This window comes from Microtus ochrogaster, chromosome X (genome assembly GCF_000317375.1).
Source record: "Microtus ochrogaster isolate Prairie Vole_2 chromosome X, MicOch1.0, whole genome shotgun sequence".
In the NCBI taxonomy this organism is placed as follows: domain Eukaryota; kingdom Metazoa; phylum Chordata; class Mammalia; order Rodentia; family Cricetidae; genus Microtus; species Microtus ochrogaster.
Window position 1 is genome coordinate 57859597 of NC_022026.1, and position 24306 is coordinate 57883902.

Genomic DNA, 24306 nt, shown 5'->3' on the forward strand with positions numbered 1-24306 from the left:
GTTTCTCTGTGGCTTTGGAGCCTGTCCTGGAACTAGCTCTGTAGACCAGGCTGGTCTCGAACTCACAGAGATCCGCCTGTCTCTGCCTCCCGAGTGCTGGGATTAAAGGCGTGCGCCACCACCGCCCGGCCCCTCTTGCCCTTTCGTATTACCCACACTCTGTCCCCCTTTCCTTGAAATAAATGCATGCATAGCTTTTAGAACCTTAGTATTGGGGCTTTGTTGAGATGGTCTTAATTGTTTAGCTTGGACTGTCCTTAGATTCTTGGCAATCTTTAAGCTTCAGCCTGCCCTATGCCAAAATTACAGGCTGTAGCACGAATGTTAAAAACCCAGAGACAGATATTGGGGTTCAACCTGAAGATCAGAAAAGCAAAACAGCCAGCCACTGGCTCTTACCTCTACCTCAGTCCAAAATGGCAATCCTGCCTCCAGGAACCTCAGAATGAGACTGTGCCTGAGAGCTGTCTCCTCCTGTTTTACATTCCTTTCTAGGGCTGGGATTAAAGGCTGCAGCACCACCATCACCCTGTTTCTATGTCAAACTAGTGTGGTTACTGGGATTAAAGATCATTGCTTGGTCTGTAAGGTTGACTAGAGTGGCTGTTTTACTTTCTGATCTTCAGGCAAGCTTTATTTATTTATATATTTTTAAAGATTTATTTATTTATTATGTATTCAGTGTTCTGCCTGCATGTATCCCTGCAGGCCAGAAGAGGGCACCAAATCTCATTACAGATGGCTATGGTTGCTGGGAGATGAACTCAGAATCTTTGGAAGAGCAGGCAAAGCTCTTAACCACTGAGCCATCTCTCCAGCCCGCAAGCTTTATTTATTAAAATACAAATGAAATGCCACTACAACAGGCATGAGCTACTATGCCAAATTTAAATTTTATTTTTTATCGTTACATTTTCTTTCGTGTGCCTGTGTGTGGGTATGTATGTCATAATGAGTATGCGGAAGTCAGAGAACACCTGGTGGGGGCTGGTTTTCACCTTCTACCACACAGGTCCTGGGGATTGCACTCATTTCGTCAACCTTTACCCACTGAGCCATCTCGCTGATGCTTTAATTTTTAAAATTCTTCTCTCATATATTACATCGTGACTAGTTTCCCCTCCCTCTTTCCTCCCAGTCCCTCCCCTGACCTCCCCTCTCCCCTAGACCCACTTCTCTTCCATTTCCCTTCAGAAAAGGGCAGCTCTCCCAGGGATAGCAACCAAAGATGGCGTATCAAGTTGCAATAAGACTAGACACCCCCGTCCCCTTATATTAAGGTTGGATGAGGCAACCTAGTAGGAGAAAAAGGGTCTCCAAAACAGGTGAAAGAGTCAGAGACTCTCCACAAGAAAACGACAGAATCAACTAACCAGGCTCAAAGGGGCTCAGAGACTGAAACAACATTTTTTTTTTAAAGCAGGATTGTGTTAGGTGTGGTGGTGCATACCTGTAATCCCAGAATTTAGGAGGCCAAAGTATGAGAGCCATAAATTTGAGGCCAGAGATACATAGCAAGAACCTCATGCAAAAGTTTGAAAACAAATAATTGAATAACTAAAGCAGTTTTGGGTTCACAGCAAATTGAGGTAAGCTTTACAAAGTACAGAGTGTCCATGCACTTCCTGTTCCCACAGAGGCACCATCTCTCCCACTATCTCAATCTCACAGTGGTACATATTCTTAAAATCCAGTTATCTACACTGGCATGTAAACCAAGTCCGTAGTTTGCATTAAGGGTTTGCTCTTGCCGGGCGATGGTGGCGCACGCCTTTAATCCCAGCACTTGGGAGGCAGAGGCAGGCGGATCTCTGTGAGTTCGAGACCAACCTGGTCTACAGAGCTAGTTCCAGGACAGGCTCCAAAACCACAGAGAAACCCTGTCTCGAAAAACAAAACAAAACAAAAAAAAGAGTTTGCTCTTGCCAGGCAGTGGTGGTGCACAACCTCTAATCCCAGCGCTGGGGAGGCAGAGGCAGGAGGGTCTCTAGAGTTCCAGGACAACCAGGGCTACACAGAGAAACCCCGTCTCACTCTCCACCCCCAAAAGAATTTTCTCTTGGTGTCGTCCATTCAATGGGTTTTGACAAACTTACATTAATATTTTCATCATTATAGCATCATACAGAATAATTCCATTGCCCTAAAAGTCCTGTGTTCCACCAACCCATCTCTCTCCTTTCCACCAAATCCTCGGCCAATCCTTTCACCTTCTCATCTTTTTATTGTTCTCATAGTTGTTTTTCCAGAACACCATTTAGCATTTTGTATGTTAAAATAAAAAAAATAAAAAAGAATTTAGTATGTAGTCTCTTAAGACTGATGTCACTTAGCAATATGCATTTAAAGTTGCTCCATGTCTCTTTATAACTAGATAGCTTGTTTCTTTTTTTTTAATAAAAAAAACTAATACTTTCTTGGATGGATATGCCATAATTTCTTTATCCACTTACCTAGTGAAGAATTTTTTCATGGCTTCAAAGTGTGTTTACTTTTGTGTCGTTGCTCCTGCATGGTACCTGTGGTGATTTAGCGCTTGCTACGTATCCCAGGTTGGCCTCAAAATTGTAATTCTTTCTCCATCTCATCTCCTGAGTGCTAGGATTAAAGGTATATGCCATCAGGCCTGAGTTTGAACAATTGCAATACGGCTTCTATAAACATCTGTGTGCAGATTTTCCTGTGGATCTAAGTTTTAACTCACAAGTTAATTATCAAGAAATGGAACTGTTGGATAGTCACAGTAAGAGGATGTTTCTTTTGGGGGCACTTTTCCAAAGTGATGGTGCTGTTTTACTATTCCTACCAGCGACAGAGGGCCTAAGTTCTGGTTGTGCCACATCTTCAGCGTTTGGCGGAAGCACTTTGGATTTCAGTTATTTCAGTAGGTATATAGTGGTATGTCATTGTTCTCTTAATTTACATGTCACTGATGGTATATGTGGTTACGCAGAGCATCTTTAAAAATGTTTAAATTTGTTGTTTAGAGGTCGCTAATAATAATAATACAATTACATTCTGACAGCGATCAGATGCAAAGACTGTAGAACTCAGGGAAGTTCTACACAGGCAGAGTAGCCATTTGAAAGGGAAGCTGTGGAACTTCATGATGGATTTTATACTTTCACTATCAAATATGTTTTTATGCAGTTATCCATCGCAAAATTCATGACGAGTTAGAACTAGAAAACAGTTAACTTTCGATCCTCTGACATAACTCATGTCTATTACCTGCATCCAGTCCTTCCTGTCTCCGAATATTGGGAATTTTTGCTTTCTTCTCTACATGTTTTTCATATACTTTAAAAAAGGATTTTATGTTTTATTTTACTTTTATTACCTGTTTGTTTCAAACAGGATCTCACATTATTTAGCCCGGGATAGCCTGGGGACTTGCTGTGCAGACTAGGCTGGCCTCGAACTCAGACATCTGCCTGTCTCTGCTTCCCTAATATTGGGATTAAAGGTGTGCACCACCATACCCAGTAACTTATTTTTTTCTAATTATGTATGTATGTGTGTCTCATGTGGGTTTGTGAACGCATGTGCAGGTATGTGGAGGTCAGGAGAGGCCCTCAGCTCCCCTGGAGCTGGAGTTGCAGGTAGTTCTGAGACACCTGAGCTGTGTGTGGGAATCAAACTGAGGTTTTCTGGGATGGCTCAGAGAAGAAAGGTGCTTACCATTAAACCTGAGGACCTGAATTCAAATCCAGGGACTCACATGGTTGAAGGACAGAACCAACTCCTGCAGGTTTTCCTCTGACCTTCATCCACGTGTGAGCGTGCGTGCACACACAACACAACTGTAATGATAAAACATTTTAATTATTTTAAAAAACATGGGGCTGGAGAGATGGCTCAGCAGTTAATACCAGGAGCTTTGAATGAAAGTTTACTTATCAAATCTGTGTATCCATAAATAACATTTTGTTTGTTTCTTTTGTTTGTTTGTTTTTTTGAGACAGGGTTTCTCTGTATAACAGTCCTGGCTGTCCTGGAACTCACTCTGCAGATGAGGCTGGCCTCGAACTCACAGAGATCTACCTCTCGACTGCTAGGATTAAAGTCGTGCACCACCCGTGTTTCCTTTTGAGGAGAGACAAGTCTCTGGTTCATCATCAAGTTCAGCTCCCTGGGCTGGAGAGATGGCTCAGAGGTTAAGAACACTGACTGCTCTTCCAGAGGTCCTGAGTTCAATTCCCAGTAACCACATGGTGGCTCACAACCATATGTAATGAGATCTGGCGCCTTCTTCTGGCCTGCAAGTATACATGCAAGCAGAACACTGTATATGTAATAAATAAATAAATCTTAAAAAAAAACCCCAAAAACAAAACAACAACAAAAACAGTTCAGCTCCCTAAAACTGTATGATAGCTGAGCCGAGCTGGTCACCAGCAGGACTGGTGTGTGGGGGCAGAAGTTGGTTTTTGGGTAACTGTGGTTGGCAAGGGAACAGGCTGCTCCGATTTTGTTTGTAGCTTTCCTACGATCAGCTTTCTTCCTTAGGGGATTGCTGCGAGGGACTACTGTGGACAAAGGCCCCTCTACACCCGGTCCTGCTGCAGCACTGGAGGGGGTGGGCCAGCACTGCAGCTGCGCGTGCTCAACACTGTGTACCTGGGAAGTCCAGCTTCGGGCTGATGCAGGTTGGTCTGTCTCCTGTTGAAGGTGGCGCAGTGTTAGAGAATGCTTGCTTGCCTAGCATGTGTGAGCTTCTCGGTTTGCTCCTCAGAAGCACACAGCAAATAAAAAAATAACAGGGCTGGTTAAGATGGCTCACCAGGTAAAAGCTCTTGCCGCACAGGCTTGAGTTCAACACCCAGAAGCCACAGGAAAGAACTAAGTCCTGAAAGCAAAAGTTGTCCTCTGGCTAAGTAATAAGGAGGACTCAAGGGGGTGTATATGGATCTCCCTGGGAAGGGGAGATAGAACAGATCTGCAGGTAGACTGGGGGCAGGTAGGGATGTGAATAGGATGGACCAGGCATAAGGGGGGCGGGGATGAAGGGAGAGAGTTCTGGGAGAGACAACTGGAACTGGGACACAATGGGGGGTGGGCAATGTGGGAAGCTTAGTACAGTAGAAATTCTCTAGACAATATGAGGGTGACCCTAGTGAAGACTCTCAGTAATGGAAGCTAAGGAGCCTGAACCAGCCATCTTCTGTAACCAGGGAATAAGGAAGGCTTTCAGTGGTGGGACTAGGGCATCAACCCAGCCACAAAACCTTTGATGTATAATTTGTCCTGTCTACAAGATGTGCTGGGGTAATGGTGGCCAACCAGTAACTGGTCCAACATGAGGCCCATGCCATGAGAGGGAGCCCATGCCTGACAGTGTCTTGATGGCCAGAAACCAGAGGTTGGTTAGCCCAGAGACCTAGGGTAGAACCAAACATGACTGTTCTCTCCCTAAAGTCAATGAAATGATTCCTGATGATATTCTGTTATACTCATAGCTTGGTTCCTAGCCCAGCTGTCATCAGGGAGCCTTTGTCCAGCCACTGATGGAAACACATGCAGAGACCCACAGCCAAACATTAGGCAGAGCTCAGGGAATCCCACGGAAGAGGGGGAGGAAGGACTGTAGGAACCAGAGGGGTCAAAGACACCACAGGAACACGCCCCACAGAATCAACTAAGCAGGGCTCTTAAGGGCTGAGAAAGTGAAGCAACAATCATGGAGCCGATATGGGTCTGAGCAAGGTCCTCTGCATGCATGTTATGGTTATTAGCTTGGTGTTCTTGTGGGACTCCTAACAATGGAAGTGGAGGTGTCTCTGACTCTTTTGCCTGTTCTTGGGACCCCTTTCTTCCTACTTGGTTGCCTTGTCAGTCTTGATATGAGGGTTTGTGCCTCAAGGGGATATGAACCCGAATATCTGAGGACAAGACAGAAAGGCCAACTCCGTTCTCTGAAGAATTTCTATTCCTTTGCTAGTGTCAGGAGTCAAGAAAGATTCCCTTCCACACATGGAGCTGGGAGAGACTGTAACCTTCAGGATTGTCACAGCCCCAGGGTGGGTCTACAGGATGCCTGTCACATAAGCTCCAAGGTCTTAGACATTAGAGGCTGATACAGACAAACTCATGGCTAGTCACGTCAGGCAAATTTGTCATTAACTTCTTAATAACTATATATTACCATGTCAGAGGAGACAACTCTCATAACTGAATTTTAGTATGTTTCAAAGTGTACTAGCATGCTGTCATAGAAAGAACCAGTGAAGGGTAAGTGTATTGGGGTGGCTGGCATACTGGACTGTTTTCCAGCTCTGTGTCATTGCAACAATGTGCCCTTTGCCTGAATTACATCCTTCTTCCCCTTACCAACCAACCGGAATTCCCATTGTTAGGAGTCCCACAAGAACACCAAGCTAATAACCATAACATGCATGCAGAGGACCTTGCTCAGACCCATATTGGCTCCATGAGTGTTGCTTCAGTTCCTCAGCTCTTAAGAGCCCTGCTTAGTTGATTCTGTGGGGCGTGTTCCTCATTTAAGGTTCAGTCCATATGCCATCTCTTCCAAGAAACTTCTGTGGTCTCCCGAGTTGGGCTGAGTATTCTGTAGCAATTCTTCTTCTACTGTGTTAATCACTGTTACCATATTGTCTACCTGAATTTAGGGTCCTATCTTATCCTTCTCAGCGTTGTCAGTGCAGAGCAGGAGGCCTAACATGTAGTAGGTGGTCAGACATTTTATACAACTACTCATCTAATTGGATGGTTAAACCCAGTGCTGATGGCTGCTCAACTGATATTGGCCTGGAGAGGGTGGTCTCTAAAGGCAAGCCACATGGCTGTGTATATTCGCATTTTGATAAAGTTGGTGGTGACAGAAGTGTGTGCATGAGTGTGTGGGGATAAAAGTTGGTGGCTGTTAGACAACAGGATTAGTATCCAAAGACTCATGCACATGCAGAAACACTGGAGCCAGCCTTGTACCCAAGGGAGCAGAAGGAAAGTCATGACTACAACTTCAGAGCCTGCTGCTACCTTGACAGAGGGAAGGGGAGTCCTTTCAATCTACAAACTGCCATCTGTAGTGTTTACCTGTAGAATGGTACTTACTATGTACCAGACACTGTGCACTATCCTCTTCCTCTCAAGTACCACTGATAAAGTCTAATGGAAGTGATCTGCTTGACCTGAGAACCAAGAAACAGTTCCTCCTAAGGCAAGAGAAAGGAAGATGCTGCCTCACTGGGCGAGCCGGGCTTTGTTTGCACAAAGTAACAGGGGATGACAATGTAAGTTTGAGGTTGGTTAACAACGAACCAGCTCTGCTTTTAGGAGAAGATAGCATAGACCCAGTCACAAAGAACACAGGGCTTTGTATGATCCTGCCATTTGTGAACTTGCTACTCCAGATAACCTAGGAGTTGTCCTCAATGTGTCTTTTTACCCACCGCTCTGTGAATAATGAATGGCATTCACGGTCCCTAGCGTGCCAATAAAGAAAGGCCTTTATGCTGACCCCACTTCTCTGAGTATTTCTATTTATATGTTTCATATTAAATAATAAACCCAGCCATTCTTTCATTTTATTCCACAAATATTTTATTTAATGTTCACTGAATATTATTATACACTGTTCTTGACACTGGGGATACAGCAGTAAACCACACCAGAAATCTCTGCTTTGAGGAGCTTACCGTCTATTTGGTAGACACAAACACTGACTACAACAAATAAATATAAAATATATCAAGTAGTGATCAGTGCTTTGTAGAGGATATAACAGAAAATAGGATAAGACACAACGTGGAGAGTGATAGGGCCATTTGATATATGGTGGTTAGGAAATACTTCTCGAAGGGAAGTAACATTTGAACATAATGGAAATACTTGATCAAGTCATCACATTATTTGGACGGAAGGGTGTTCCAGGTAGTGACAACAGCAAATACAAAGGTCCTGATTGGAAGGCCCCTAGCATGCTTGAGGAATAGGAGAAAGGCCAGTATAGCCAGAGCAGAGTGAGACTGAGAGCAATGAGACCGGGGAGGGACTGAACAAGACTGGGAGGAAGGTCTGGGCCACGGAGATGAGATGACTCTGGCTTTCGTACTGAGGCAACTGGGTGCCAGGGGAGGAGTCTAAGCAGAACAGAGGCATGATCTGATTTGGATTTCACAAACACTTTCTAAGAAGAATTTTTAATTCTTGTAGAATTGCCAAGAATTAGTAACGGGTCCTACAACCCCAGGAAAAGAAAACAAATTACTAGAACACTGGCTTTTAGGAAAGCAAGAAGGTGTGCAACAAGACGATGTAATCAGTGCGCTGTGCACTTGAGATGGGAGCAATATTTATAATGTCATACTCATGCAAAAAAAGCAGTCTGACAACAAAAAAATTATACTTAAAGATAGATGTAATCACAAAGATGAGCAACACAAGAGACTTAATTGGGGATAGCTAGACAGATGAGAAAGTAAACGAACCTTTTACAAAGAAAAAGACAAATTTTTAAATAGAAAAACTCAATGGAAAAAAGGAGAAGGCAGATTAAAAATAACTGAAAAGAGAATAAACTAAAGCATATACCCAATGAAATTTCCCCAAATGAAGTATAAGGAGTTAGAAAATAATCAAAGGGTTATTATGAGTTATGAAGAACAGAATTAAGAGGCACACAATATGAGTAATTGGATTCTGAGAAAATAAAAATCCAGAAAGAATCTAACAGTTGAGAATTTTCCAGATATTATAAAAAACACACATTTCTACTAAGCCATTAAACACGTTTTCAAAGCAGAATAAATGAAGAAACAAGTCGAAACATGTTATAATGAAACCACAGCACTCCCTGCACACCCTGCTCAGAAAACAAATGAAACCTAATCACAGTTAGACTCATGGCGCTTTTGAAAGGCAACAAGGCATACATCTCACAGCCAAAGAGAAGAGATACGTGGATTTTAAAGGTGAGCAAACTCTTCTAAAGATAAAGATAAAGCTTTTTCACACAACAAAGACTGGCGAGTTTAATATCAAGAAATCTAAACTAAAAGGATAAACACTTGTTCACAATGAGAGAAAATGATGCCATTAATGGGGTCTTAGATGCAAGAACGTATGCATGTAAATCAGAGCAAATAAGACTGAAAATAATACTGATAATATATAATTATGAGATTACAAAGAAAACAAGGAATATATCTACATAGTTGCAAACAAAATCAAATGGTCAGGAGAGGAATGACTAAAACTGCTAATTTCTAAGCTTCTCACACTCTCCAAGATACACTGAAAATATTGTTTAAGCTTTGCAAGTTAAACACACATGCTAGAATTTCAAGGAAACGAAAGAAAAGAAAAACACATCCTAGAAGGAACTAAAAAATTAGAAGGAACTACAAAAGCAGGTGAGAAAAGAGAAAGCTGAACATACAAAAAGTAGTGGAAAACCAAAACAACAAGGTGATACTAGAAACATGTCCAAACATCCTGTAGCAAATGTAAACCAAACTTGCCAACTTTTAAAGGCAGAGGTCATTAGTTAAGCTTTTTTCAAGACAGGGTCTCACTGTATAGCCCTGGCTGGCCTGAAACTCACTATGTAGACCAGGCTGGCCTCAAATGCACAGAGATCCACCTGCCTCAGCCTCCCAAGTGCTGGGATTAAAGGTGTGCGCCACCACACCCAGCCTTAGATTAGATTTTTAAAAAATGTTCAGCCATATGCTGTTTTCAAGAAATATAAATTAAAACACAAAGGTGTAAAAAATTCTCAAAAGTAAAAAGATAGAAAATTATGCCACACAAACTCTAACAAGAAGAAAAGCTTGTGCTGTTATATCAATACAAGATAATCTAGCAGAATTCCTCTATTATCAGGAATAGAGAGGATATTACACATTTACCAGAAATATAACAATTCTTAATTTATGTTAAAAAAGGAAACTCTAAGAAGAAAACAGGTAATTCCAGTGTCAGAATTTCAAAATTACTGGTAGTTCATAACAAAAACAATCAGCTTACATAAATACAACTTGAATAAGATCGTTGCTAATAGACACATGTAGATCTGTATATTCAATTAGAGGACACACATTCTTATAGAGCACATAGGAAACATTAATAATTATCAATCATGTACTAAGCAATAGAACAAGTCTCAATAAATTTCAGTTATCACATAAACCACATCATCTGAACATAATTAAGACAGATTTCTATAGTAGAACAAACTTAAGAATCCCCCAAACATCTGGGAACTTAAACATACTTCTGTTTAATTCACGAGTCAAATAAGCAATGATAATAGATATGCTGAAGCTCCTGGAACTGAACAGCAATGAAATTACTACAATATACCATTATGTAAGAAAGTAGCATTAGCGGGAAATTTGTAGCTTTTAAATATATAAATTAGAAAACAAGAAAGGCTGAAAGCTAGGCTCAGTGCCTCATGCCTGTAATCCCTGCACTGGGGAGGCTAGGGAAGAGATTATCACGAATTTGAGGTTAGCTTAGGCTACAGAGTGAGATCCTGTCTCAAAGAAAAACAAACATCAAAAACAAGCAAACAGAAAAAGGAAAATAATACTGAAAATGAATGAGCTCAATATACAATTTAAGAAGTCAGAAAAACAACAGTAGAATAAATCCAAAAAATGTGGAAGGAAGGAGATCAAAGAAGATAAGCGCAGAAATTAAAGAAATAGAAAACAAAGACACAATAGAGAGGAGCAGCAAAGCCAAAAGTTGGTTCTTTGTAAAGACTAACAAAAGAGACAAACCTCTGCTGAGATTGATCAGGAAAAAGAGGGAGAAGGCACAAATGACCAGGATTAGCAATGAAAAAGGCGACATAGTTACAGATTATATGTAGCAGAGAATTTCAGAATGGAACTTTAGGCCAGAGAATTTAGAAACACAGACAAACTGGACCAATTCCTAAGAAACTATATCCAAAACGACATCCACAAGAGACAAAAATAAATTATCAGTAGTACTATAAGGTGTAGGACTCTAGGCAGTGCGGAGCCTATGAAGATCGCCTCTTTCTAGCCTCCTCTGGAGTGGCCCTTAGTGACGTGGGGCCTGACGAATTCTCTGTAGTGGCTGCGGGTGCTGGGCACAGATTCAGCACTCAGCAACTGTTCTGTGGTAAAGGCACTAAGCAAGGCCAGTGAGGCGCACTGCCATTTGGACAGCCTCTTCAGCAGCCAGCTTCTGTGGTCTTCTGCTCACTGAGGATAAAAGGCTTGGAGTGCAGTCGGAGGAGTCCGTGTTCCAGTTTCCAAGAAACACCAATCACTGCCCAAGTCGTAACTGGTTGGGATGGGATTGGGTGCTGGGAAGCCAAGCAGGAGCTTCTGGAGGGTGCAGCTCCAGGCAGAAACCCTGAAACTGTCTTCCTGAATATCAGATACTCCCGATGAGCCCTTTGAATGATGTCCAAGCTAGATGCAGGGTGATGGATCTAACAATGGTGGATGTTCTGCAAATAAGAGCTTCATCATTATTTTGAAATAGTTAATGGAAAAGAGATAAAATGGATTTGAAATCTACTCACATTATCATGGAAATTTCAACAATATATTTGTCAGTGAAACAAAAGAAAAACCTGCATTATTTTAGCTGTTAAACATCTTTGAACAATTTAAGAACCGGTTTTAGGTATTTTATCACATACTCATAATACACGTTTCTGTTGTTGGTGAGTGACTGTTAAGAACCTGATAGACACATCATTACAAAGTCTTGCTTAGGATCTGTGCATACCCATCTCAAATACACTGTCACATGAAAGCATGCCGGGAAAGCACATTTTAAATTTCTCATTTAAAACCCTGAAAAGGGGAGCTGCAGAGATGGCTTAGCTGTTAAGAAATATTTGCTGCTCTTGCAGAGGACCTGGGTCCCATTCCCAGTACCTGCATGACAGCTAAAACCATAACTCCAGTTCCAGAGGATCCAACAAACACCCTCTCCTGGTCTCTCCAGGCACTAAGCATGCACAGGGTGCAGAGACATACATGCATAAATCTTTAGTTATTTTTTATGTTCACTAGTGTTTTGTATGCATATGCACCACGTGCATGCTTAGTGCCTGGAGGGGCCACAAAGGGTCCCCTGAAACTAGAGTTAAAGGTGGTTGTGAGTCACCATGTGGCTTCTGGGAATTGAACCTGAACCCTCTGGAAGAGCATCAGTGCTCTTAACCACTCACCCATCGCTCCAATCCCCATGTATAAATCTTTTTAAAAAAATGCAAAATTGTTCTAGCATGAGAAAAGTCTATAAATTTAATTGTGCTACATTATCAGACTATTGGAGACAAAATATATTCATTCCAAGAAACAGAAAAGGCATTTGGTAAAAAAAAAAAAAAGTACAATACCCTTTCATGATTTAAAACAATAAAAAACTTCTTAGTATATAGAGAAATAGGAGGAAATTTGCTTAACCTGATGAAACCTCTATAAATCAGATGAGAAATACTGTCCTAAATAAAGAAAACTTAATGTTGTTTCCTCGAAAATACACAATTGAGGAGTGGCCCCTATAACCTTTCTATTCAAAATTATACCAGATGTCCTGGACATCTCGTTAAAAGAAGAAAAATATATTTAAGGCACAAAAATTTAAAAGGAAAAAAGCCTTTCATTATTTATAGTTGACAAGGTTGTCAATATAGAAACACAAGAGAAGACATCTTAAAGGGAACTAGGCATTTTTGGAGAAACAGCTGGTTTAAGGACTGCCCTGGAAAATAACAAGACGACTCTGGAGTATTTTGTAGTACCAGAGAGCAAAGAAGCCCTTAAAAACCAAGAATGGGGGTCTGGAGAGATGGTTCAGTGGTTCAGAGTGCTTACTGTTTTTGCAAAGGACTCAAATTCAAATCCCAGCACCCATATAAGGTGACTCATAACAGCCTGTGACTCTAGTTCCAGGGGATCCAGCACCACATATTTTGGCCTCCATGGACACCTCTACACCTGTGGTATATATGCACACAGACACATTTATAAGTATAAATAGTCAATAAGAAGGACAGCATGACAAGGGGACACAGGAGCCAATCTAAAAGTGTTGCCAGGGGCAAAGATGAAAAAATTTGAGCAACATACCAAAGAACAAGGAATTGGAATTGGATTTATAACTCAAATTATAAACAAATATGCATAAGCTCATATGAATATAAATAAGCGACAGAATAATAAAAGATAAGACAGGACTGGAGAGATGGCTCAGAGGTTAAGAGCACTGACTGCTCTTCCAGAGGTCCTGAGTTCAATTCCCAGCAACCACATGATGGCTCACAACCATCTGTAATGAGTTCTGGCGCCCTCTTCTGGTGTGTGGGAAGCAGAATGTTGTACACAAAATTAAAAAAAAAAAAGATAAGACATAACATCATTACAGAAGAATTCCAAGAGACACATACATAGATAAGATATGCCCTCTTCTAGGGGCTGGAGCTCAATCGTCCTACTCTCCTTAAGGGTGGACTAGATTCCTCCAAGGAACAGAATATTAAAAGTGAAAAGAGGGCCGGAGAGATGGCTTAGAGGTTAAGAGAACTGACTGCTGTTCCGGAGGTCCTGAGTTCAATTCCCAGCAACCACATGATGACGCACACCCATCTATAATGAGATCTAGTGCCCAGAACACTATATACATAATAAATAAATTTTAAAAAAAGTGAAAAGAAACAACAAGTTTCCCATGCAGAAACATATCAAACACTACCTTAATCAAGGGATTATAGCTCACATCACTAGGGGTGCCATGTAGATACCAACAGAGTTATCTAAGAGACCCCCCCCCCCCCGCAAACAATGTAGGCTATCGTCATTGTCTTTGGCTACCTCCTGGAGGTTGAAGCTAAGTTGCTACTGGTAAAGACACTTATGCGTTGTTTGGACATAGGGTCTTTGTGATCTGAGCTGGATCTGACCTGAAGGCCCCTTTCCTAGAGACCAGCTTCCTTTAAGACTGGGAGTGCTGTGCAAGCTTCCAAGGGGGAGAAGCAATCAATAGTCCTATCCAGGTGCTGGGCCTATGACCCACAACACTGGCAGCATGACAAGATAGCCCTAACGGTGCCACAGTGGCACTCCTAATCTTGGTGGTAACCAATGGCTGTCTAATTGGACTTAAGACTCACTCAATAGAGGGAAATCCTGCCTGATATTGAAAACTTACCCGAGTTTCTGGAGTCAGTAAGGCCATGGATCTTACAAGAAAACCTCCTACCATGACTTTACTAAACCAGCCCAATTCCTAACCTCATTCTAAATACTTAGCCTTTTACCCACAGACAATTTTAGCTCTCACACCTCGTCAAAGAAACTTCTGTTTGCAATACATGGAGAGCACTGCAGAATTCCACAAGTGGTCAAAATACAAAATGAAAACAAACAACAACAACAACAAACAAACAAAAAAAACCTGATAATGGAGTTCCCAGCCCCAATAGATACATTTACAACACAACTTGTGCATCATGGTTCAGGGAACACCATGACAGAAAGATTCTAAGAGCCAAAAGAGCAGGAAATCTGCCATGAGATTGTGTCACTTAGAAGTCACATGGAAGCTTCACCCACAAAGTCTCACTAACATGGCTGCCTAAATAAGACCTCAACAAGTACAACACCAACAGCCATGTTAGCACAGAAGGGGAAAATCATACAGGGCCCCATCCCTTTACAACTACAGTGACTAAGAAATGCTGAGAGCTGGAGAATATAGTCTTCCCCAGGGATGAGCCCCCTCATTGGTTAGCCAATACTAATCAGTCAGCCTTGAAATCATATACATACAAATAATGCTAAATAAACTGAGCAAGTTGTATTCGTGTATTTATGCACATGTGTGTGTGTGTGTGTGTGTGTGTGTGTGTGTAATGATAACAAAGAAAAGGAGGCCACTAACTTGAGAGGGGCAATGGTGGGAGAAACATGGGAGGGGTTAAAAGGAGGAAAGGGAGGGGGGAATGATGGAGTTTAATTTCAAAACATAAAAATCATTGAAAAGCCAGGCGATGGTGGCGCACGCCTTTAATCCCAGCACTCGGGAGGCAGAGGCAAGTGGATCTCTGTGAGTTCGAGATCAGCCTGGTCTACAGAGCTAGTTCCAGGACAGGCTCCAAAGCCACAGAGAAACCCTGTCTTGAAACAAAAAAAAAAAAAAAAAATCATTGAAAAAAAAGAGGATCAATAGAGGAACTGTCTTAGGCCAGAGAACACTGCAGAGATATGATAACTAAATATAGGTAGTATTTTGAACTGGACAATAGTAGGAAAACTGAAAAATTCTTGTAAAAGTCTTTTATCTAGTTAACAGGGATATACTGATGTTGCTTTCTTAGTTATGAAAAACATACCACAGTAAGGTATAGGAAGTTCCTGCAGGAACGCTCTGCTTACTAACTTTACTAACTTTTTTGTGCAACTTGAATTACTACAAAATGTAAAGTGTAGACATATAGAATATAATGATGTATACCTATAAATTCCAGTACTTGGGGGGAGAGTAAGGCAAATGGATCCCAGTTTGAGGTCAGCTTGGGTTTTATAGCAAATTTCAGGCCAACCTGGATTGTATATTAAGACTTTCTCCAAAAACTGTAACAATAGCAGCAACAACCATAATAGTTTATAGAGTGAGTGGCTATACTATCAATAAAATTCATTTCATTTTTATATATCTAAAAATGGATAAAAATGTACTAAGGGAACATATCCCTTGAGTTGGCGGAATAGCTAGGTAGTAAGGCATGCATGAGGTTTTGGATTTAATACCTAATACCATGAGAATAAAAAATTCCACCTATTATAGCAGACAAATCCACAAGATATGAAGGGGGTATATCTCATACAACACACAAAAGGCTTTATATAAAATTCCTAACACATCTACAGCCATACCACCCTGAACATCTTGTCGGATGTCAGAAGCTAAGGTTAGTACTTGGATGGCAAACTGCCTGGGAATAATACTGGGTGCTGTAGGCTTAATATGATTCTTTTAAAAAATCATAACACTTAGGCAAAAAATGTAAGAATTTATTTAAAATCAAAGGACATACCACATTTATAGCTAATAAGACTCAACTTCATAAGCATCAATTAATTCAAACTGATTTATATAGTTACTTTAATTCCCAAAACCTTATAAAATGTAACAAGTGGATTTGGAAGTGTATTTAAAATATATAAAAAAAGAATATCTAAGGAAGGCTGGACACGGTTGTACACATCTTTAATTCCAACACTTGAGAGGCAGAGGCAGGTGGATTTCTGTGAGTTTGAGGCCAGCCTGGTCTATATAGTGAATTTCAGGCCAACCAGGGATACATAGTGAGAGCCTGCTTCAAATAAAAATAAAAATAAAGTAAGAAGACTATCTGGGCAAAAAAATCTTGGAAGATTTTTGCTTTATTAAATACCAATATTTACTGGAAACGAAATAATGTAGGGAGTGTAATAGTTGTTTAGGGACAAAAGGTTAATCAATAGCAAAGAGAGTCTATAATCAGACCTATGCAGATAACGTGTGGCTAATATTGTTAACTTTAATAGATTAAGTAATTTCTAGTCTAGAACATTAGTGAGGTACATCTCTTGGCTGTGATTATAAGGGTGACTCCAGAGATGTTTAACTGAGAAGGGAAGACCCATCCTGAACGGGAGTGGCATTGTCTATGGCTGGGGTCCAGAAAGAGGGGAGAAAGAAGCCAATAGAATGCTGACATTCCCTTTTTTTGTTTCCTGATCCACTGAGATGTGAGCAAACAGCCTCCAGCTCACAGGATGAACTTCACCCCCAACCTGTGAGCTAAAACAAATCCTTCATCCCTGAAGTTGCTTTTGCCATGCATTTGAGCATAACAATGAGAACAGTAACTAGGATCTTTGATGTACGACAGAAGTGGCATTCGGCTATCCATATGGAAAATAACGAAACTGGTTCCTGACTTTAGACCACACAAAAATCAATTCCAGTTGGGTCAAAGACTTAAATACAAAAGGCAAACTTTTATTAGAAAAATTATAGATATATATTTGATCATGGACCAAGGAACTCTAGAAAATTGCTGGCTATAACAGAGAAAAGACTGATTCATTCAACTCCTTAGAAAAAAATTGCTGGGGCTGGGAGTAGAGTACTTGCCTGGTGAGGATATAGAGCTCTGGCCTCACTCAGCATTACAGGGGAAAAAAATCTGCTCATGGAAAGATGCAACAAAGCAAAAAGCCACAAATGGAGAGTATGCTGGCTAGTTTTATGTCAACTTGGCACAGGCTAAAGTCTTTTGAGAGATGGGATCCTCAATTGAGAAAATGTCTTCATAAGTTCAGGCTGCAGGCAAGTCTGTAGGACATTTTCTTAATGTGTGATTTATGGGGGAGGGCCTAGCCATTATGGATGGTGTCACCCCTGGGCTGGTGGTCCTAAGTTATAGAAGAAAGTAAGCTGAGCAAGCCAGGGGAAGCAAGCAAGTAACCAGCACCCCTCCAGGGCCTCTGCATCAGTTCCTGCCTCTGGGATCCTGCCCTGCTTGAGTTTCTGTCCTGGTTTCCTTCAGCGATGGACTACAATGTAGAAGCGCAGCAAGCCAAATAAACTCTTTGCTCCCCAATTTGCTTTTGGTCATGGTGTTTCACTGCAGCAATAGTGATTAACCAAGACAGAGAGAAAAGATCTGACACACAACCCGGCATATTATGAGACTCCAAAACAAAAGAATTCCTACACATTAACAAAAATTATTTTCAAGATTCAAATGTATGAAAAATATTAGTAGCTCTTTAGCAAAAGGGGGAACCTGATCAACAACCAGGAAAAGATGATCAGCTATACTGATAAGTAGGATGCTGAGTCTAGGTGGGATTATATCAAGGAGTTGAGGGTATGGGTCAACAGAATATTTCATTCCACTGTATCATCTTTTAGAATATGGTTCGACAGAATCCTGTGAGGCTAAACTTTCATGTATCTTATTAGCCAGCAACTCTACTCGTAGGTATATACCTTATTCCTAGGTATATGGGAAGCGGAGACATGCTCAAGAACATTTAAGCAGTGATGTTCATAAGAGCAAAAAGCCGAAAGGATCCAAATGTCCATCAACAGAAACATGGATTCTTTGTTTTATCATCACCTGAAATGTCACACACATTGATCATGAACTACAACCACCCAGAGCAAAAAGATGTGACTATCAGGAATATAATCTTGATAAAAAAGTAAGTTACAGGAAACCATATATGATATCGTTCTGTAGCTATTTCATCAGAATTGAAACACTCTGGAAAGGAGAAGGCAGATGTTTAACACTCAAAAGAGATTTGCAAGGCCCAGCAAGTTCACAGGATCTCTTAGCAAGTTTCTAAAAGCAGTAAGAAATTAATGGGGAGTGGAGACTCAGTGGGAGACTCATACAGGACAGGCAAGGAGCTCCCAGGATGAAGCTCTTGTGAGTTATCCTTCATGCTGGGGTGGGCATTTCCGCCATGGAGCTTGTCTTCAATCTCCTATTCTCTTACGGGTAGCTACAATGCACTCATTGGTTCATGTGGTAGTTAATACTGTCAACCTGACAGGATCTAGAATAGTGAAGAACGAGCCTTCGGGAATGTCTGTGAGGGATTATCTAGATTAGGGTAACTGGGGCGGAAAGCTTCATCCAAAATGTGTGTGGTACCATTCTACACACTGGGGTGCTAGGCTGAACAGAAAGGAGACTGTAAGCTGAGTGCAGGCATCCATCACTGCTTCTGACTGTGAAGGCAATGCGGACAACTGCCTCAAGTGCCTGCTGCCATGGCCTTCCCAGCACGACGGACTGTACCCGCCAACTCCGAGTCGAAACAAACCCTTCCTACTATTGAAGAAGAGGGGCAGAAAGATTGTAAGAACCAGAGGTCAGGGAGCATCAGGTCAAACAGCGTCTTCGGGGTACCATGGGACTGAGGCCCTCGTCACAGAAGCTGTGGTGGCCCACACAGAATCATGGCTGTCAACCTTCCAGTACGGAAGGCGAAGGCTCAAGCCTCCCCCGCCCCCCCCCCACATCGAATACACTCCAAGTTGGATGGGGATGGGAAAAGTTAGGAGGAGGAATAGTGAGTGAAAAATGACTGAAATGTATTGTATGTGAGGTAGGTGTGGTTGTGCACACCTTCTGACCCCAGCATGCAGGAAGCAGCAGCAGGCGGGTCTCTGTGAGGTCCAGGTCAGCTTGGTCTACCTGGTGAGTTCCACACCAGACAAGGCTACATAATGAGATCCTTCCTCACAAAAAGAAAAAAAGCAGCAACCCCAAACCATTGTATGTATGTATGAAATACTAAACAAATTAGTAAGAATACTATATTTCACAGAAATAAATCTTTCCATGGGTTGCTTCATTGCAGCAACATCATAACTAACAGAAAACTGGTAGCAAGAAGTCAGTGAGGCCACCATCCATTCTGACCTGGCAACAGAATGTGTTTGAAAGAGTCATTCACATGATACTTGTTTTGAAGGCATGAAGGATGCAGGATTAAGGAGTCACGAAGTCTTGCACTGTGGTTCCAGACTGCCTTGAGGCCAGACAATGTATGGCAGGGTTCGAGTCCCTAAGACACTGTGTAAAGCTGTGAAGGTGAAGCCTACGTTGTGGAGATGCCAGAACTGTGAAGATGGTAGAACCATGGTGATGGAGGAAGGTCATTGGTTAAAAAATAAAGAAACTGCCTTGGCCCATTTTATTGGTTAGAACATAGGTGGGTGGAGTAAACAGAACAGAATGCTGGGAGGAAGAGGAAGTGAGCTCAGAGGCCATGCTCCCCTCTCCCGGGCAGACACAATAGCTCTGCTCTCTGAGGCACACACAATGAAGCTCTGACCCAGGATGGACGTAGGCTAGAATCTTTCCCGGTAAGACTGATGCTACACAGATTATTAGAAATGGGCTAGTCCAGGTGCAAGAATTAGCCGAGAAGAGGCTGGATACAATGGGCCAAGCAGTGTTTAAAAGAATACAATTTGTGTGTTGTTATTTCAGGGCATAAGCTAGCCAGGCGGCCGGGGTGCTGGGGACGCAGCCCTGCCGCTCCTATTACTACACCAAGGCGACTCTGCAGGCATAGAGATAAGTCACTCCAAGAGTGTGCTGCAGGAAGCAGAGATGCAGGGGTGGGGCTACTGAAGCCCTTTTGAGCCCAGATAATTTTATCATGAGTTCCAGATGCCCCAACACAGAACTGCAGGAGTTTGTGTTTTCCATACTGAATTTTATTTTTACTTTGGTCCAAGCATACACACATACATACATACATACATACATACATACATACATACATATACATATACATATATATTAGAAATTATATATATAAAAGTTCTGAAGGTTTCAAATAACCTTGGTTTTATTTCTCTCTTCCCCTTTTCTATATTCTCCGTCTCCCCAGTTAAAGGGTCCCCTCCCCATTTCCCATTTCATTTCACCTATATCCTGCTATTCCCCACACATCCCCCGACCCCATGGCTTCTCAGTTTCTTTGGTGATTTCATGCTGTCTACTCACATCTGAACATTTGGAGTTGGGAACGGCAGATAAGAGAGGACAAGTGGCATTTATCTTCGCGGGTCTGGCCTACCTCACTCAATATAACATTTCAAGTTCTAGCCATTTACCCGAAAATTTCATGATTTAATTTTTCTGGACACAATGTAGAGATCAAGGGATTATAGGAACCCAGCCACAATGAATAATACATCCTCAACTCACGTCCTGCAGCTAAGGTTCAGGGAACATTACAGAAGAGGGGGCAAACAGATTGTAAGAGCCAGGTGATCAGTAAGTCTGTTGTGAGATTTTGTCTCTTAAAAACAGCTGAATGGATGGTGGTGGCGCACGCCTTTAATCCCAACACTCAAGGCAGAGGCAGGTAGATCTCTGTGAGTTCAGGGCTAGACTGGTCTACAAAACAAGTTCCAGGACAGCCAGAGCTGTTACACAGAGAAACCCTGTCTCAAAAACCAAAATCAAACAAACAAAATGGCTGTCTAAACAAGACCTGATCAATGACAATATTAATAGCCAGCCATGCTAACAGGAAAGGGGGTAAACCTCATAGTCTCAGTCCTAGACAAAGAACTCCAGGGAACTAATGACTGCTGGGAGAAGGAAAAATAGCCTCTCCCAGGGATGAGCCCCTCTCTATAGAATACAAAGTGCTCAGTCCTGAAATAGCTACACACTGAGAGACACACAGAAAAACGAACCCAGAGGGCTGTATTTGTACATATATGTATATTATAATAATAAAGAAAAAGAGGTCATCAATTTGATGGTGTGGGGGGAAGGGAGGAAAGAGAAAAGAGAAAAGGGGGAAATGATGTAATTATACTTTAATTAAAAATATATTAAATTTTAAAAGTTAAAAAAAGGAAAAGAAGAAAAGCAGGCTGAGCAAGCTATGGAGAACAAGCCATTAGGCAGCATTCCGCCATAGCTTCTGGTTCAATTTCTGCTTCCAGGTTCCTGCTCCAAGTTCTGTCCTAACTTCCCTTCACGATAAACCGTAAGCTGTAATATGAAACAAACCTCTTCCTTCCCAAGTTGTTTTTGGCCATGGTGTTTACCACAGCAATAGAAAGCAAACAAAGACAATGACAGGCTCTACTCAAAGTGCGTATCAAAACACCCCTTTCCTTCCTTAGGTGGCTTTGTCAGAGCAAGGAGAGAAGCAGCTATAGATCATCAAGCTAGACTTGGGTGGAATAGTTTTAGTCCATTGTCAGTGTCCTATCTGGGGTGAAGAGACATTTGTTCATGTCTTTCCAAAAAAAAAAAAAAAGTCACACAAGTATGATACTATTTTCCCTAAGCTTAAACCCAAGGCAATATGCAATGTACTGGTTTCACAATTTTGAAAAAAAATTTCCACATGTCCAAAACAGCAGGATAACACCCAAGGCAATATGCAATGTACTGGTTAAACAGTTTCACAAATTTGAAAAAAATTTTCCACATGTCCAAAACAGCAGGATAATGTGAAACACAAATTTAGGGGTAGCAACCTGTTTTTTTTAAGGTGTGCCTCACTGCCAGCTGGTTTAATGTGTTGTTTTTTTTTCTAATTTTATGTGCATTGGTGTTTCGCCTGCATGTTTGTCTGTGTAAGGGTGTCAGATCCCCTGGAACTAGAGTTACAGGCAGGTGTGAGCTGCGATGTGGCTATTGGGAATTGAACCTGGGTCCTCTGGAAGGACAGCCAGAGCTCTTAACTACTGAGTCATCTCTCCAACCCCAGTGGCAATTTGTTTTTAAGACAAGGTCTCACTATGTAGTCCTGGTTGGCCTGAAACTCACAGAGATCCCCCATGTCTGCCTCTCCAGTGCTGGGATTAAAGACAAGTACCACCATGCGAGGCTAGGAGTGGCGATTTTGATGGGGCAGACAGGCAGGAACATGGGACACATAGATAGATACTATCATTGATGCCACTCTTGCATGGAGTGGTAGCTTCTTGAGTTTTCAATAAATTATCTTTATAACCCATCTGTATAATATAGGTTTTTTTTCATTTATTGAACATAATTTAAAATGTATTTTTAAAAGATTTACCTTTGGGGCTGGAGAGATGGCTCAGCAGTTAACAGTTCAGCCTGTTCTTCCACAGGACCCCAACTTCAGTTTCCAGCAACCTTGCTTGGTTCACAATTGCCTGTAGCTCCAGCTCCAGGGGGATCCAACGCCTTCTTCTGGCTTCCACAAAACCTGTACTCAGAAGCACAAACCCACATCGAGAAACACACACATACACATAAATAAACAAATAAGTATTTATCTTTAGTTTTATTTATGTGTATGTGTGCATGTCTGTGAGTGTATGCCATGTGTGTTTAGGTGTTTGCAGAGGGCAGAAGAGGGCACTGGACTCTGTCCTGGTTCCTTTTCTATCAACTTGACACAGTTAGAGTCATCTGGGAAGAAGGGGCCTCAACTGAGGAAATGCTCCCACCGGACTGGCCTGTGGGCAAGCCTGTGAAGGAATTTTCTCAACTAATGATCAACGTGGGAGGGCCCAGCTCACTGTGGGCAGTGCAATTTTAGGGCTGGTAGTCCTGGGTGGTGTTGGCATACACCTTTAATCCCAGAACTTGGGAGGTAGAGGCAGGCAGATTTCTGAGTTCGAGGCCAGTCTGGTCTACAGAGTGAATTCTAGGACAGCCAGGGCTACACAGAGAAACCCTGTCTTGAAAAACAAACAAACAAACAAACAAACAGCTTAGCAAATTGTGAAGAGTAAGCCAGTAAGCAGCAGTCCTCTATGGCCTCTGCATCAGCTCCTGGCTCTAGGTTCCTGCCCTGACTTTCTTCAGTGATACCTGAAGTATAATCTGAGATTTCTAAGATGTAAAAAAAATTCTTTATTCCCCAACTTGCTTTTGACTATAGTGTTTTATCATTGCAATAGAAACCCTAACTAAGCCATAATCCCTAGAGCTGGAGTTATTGGTGGTTGTGAATTGCCTGATGAAGGTGCTGGGAACTGAACTCAACTTCTCTTCAAGATCACCAGGCCGGGCGGTGGTGGCGCACGCCTTTAATCCCAGCACTCGGGAGGCAGAGGCAGGCGGATCTTTGTGAGTTCGAGACCAGCCTGGTCTACAAGAGCTAGTTCCAGGACAGGCTCCAAAACCACAGAGAAACCCTGTCTCAAAAAAACCAAAAAAAAAAAACCAAACAAACAAAAAAAAACCAAGATCATCAAAGGCTCTTAACTACCGAACCATCTCTTCAGTCCCATATCTAACATATGATATCTTCTTTTAGGCTCCACAGGCACCAGCACTCCTGTGTATACACCCCCACACACAGATACACATATAATTTAAAATATAAAAATAATTCTTAAAAACACCAGAGCGCTAGGGCTGATCATTTGCCTATCATGTAAGGCCCTGGATTCCATCACCAGCACCCACATATACTCACATCTATACCACACCCACCTGTACACTCAAATGCACCCATGCCTCCAAAACACTTATTTTTAAAATAGGAGAATTAGGAAATACACAGAGTGGCTGAGAAAGGACTTTAATGAGCTCACTTTCTCCCCGCAGAACACTAAAAAATGAGCAAACCAATCAAATCACTTCAGAACTGTGGCAATTAACCATAGTCATACAATGAAGTGAAAACGATCCAAGAGACTTGATGTGGGATTCCCCTCTGTATGCTGTGAATATGTTTTATTACCATTGGTTAATAAAGAAGCTGCTTTGGCCGGACAGAAATCTCAAGGTCCAAATCAGGAGCAGAAGGAGGGGGA

General features: G+C 41.8%; 2 long non-coding RNA genes across 2 annotated transcripts in view; both read right to left on the minus strand.

The window, feature by feature from the left end:
• Nucleotides 1-2855, minus strand: part of LOC113457427 — a 7656-nt gene extending 4801 nt beyond the window's left edge. Inside the window, exon 1 of the long non-coding RNA XR_003378006.1 lies at nt 2454-2855. This is a non-coding gene — a long non-coding RNA (uncharacterized LOC113457427). The remainder of the gene's footprint in view (nt 1-2453) is intronic.
• Nucleotides 2856-7544: 4689 nt separating this feature from the next.
• LOC106144098 overlaps nt 7545-24306 on the minus strand; it is a 37182-nt gene continuing 20420 nt past the window's right edge. The window contains exons 3-4 of the long non-coding RNA XR_001229198.2: nt 22593-22745; nt 7545-11455 (exon numbers count right to left, since the gene is read on the minus strand). This is a non-coding gene — a long non-coding RNA (uncharacterized LOC106144098). The remainder of the gene's footprint in view (nt 11456-22592; nt 22746-24306) is intronic.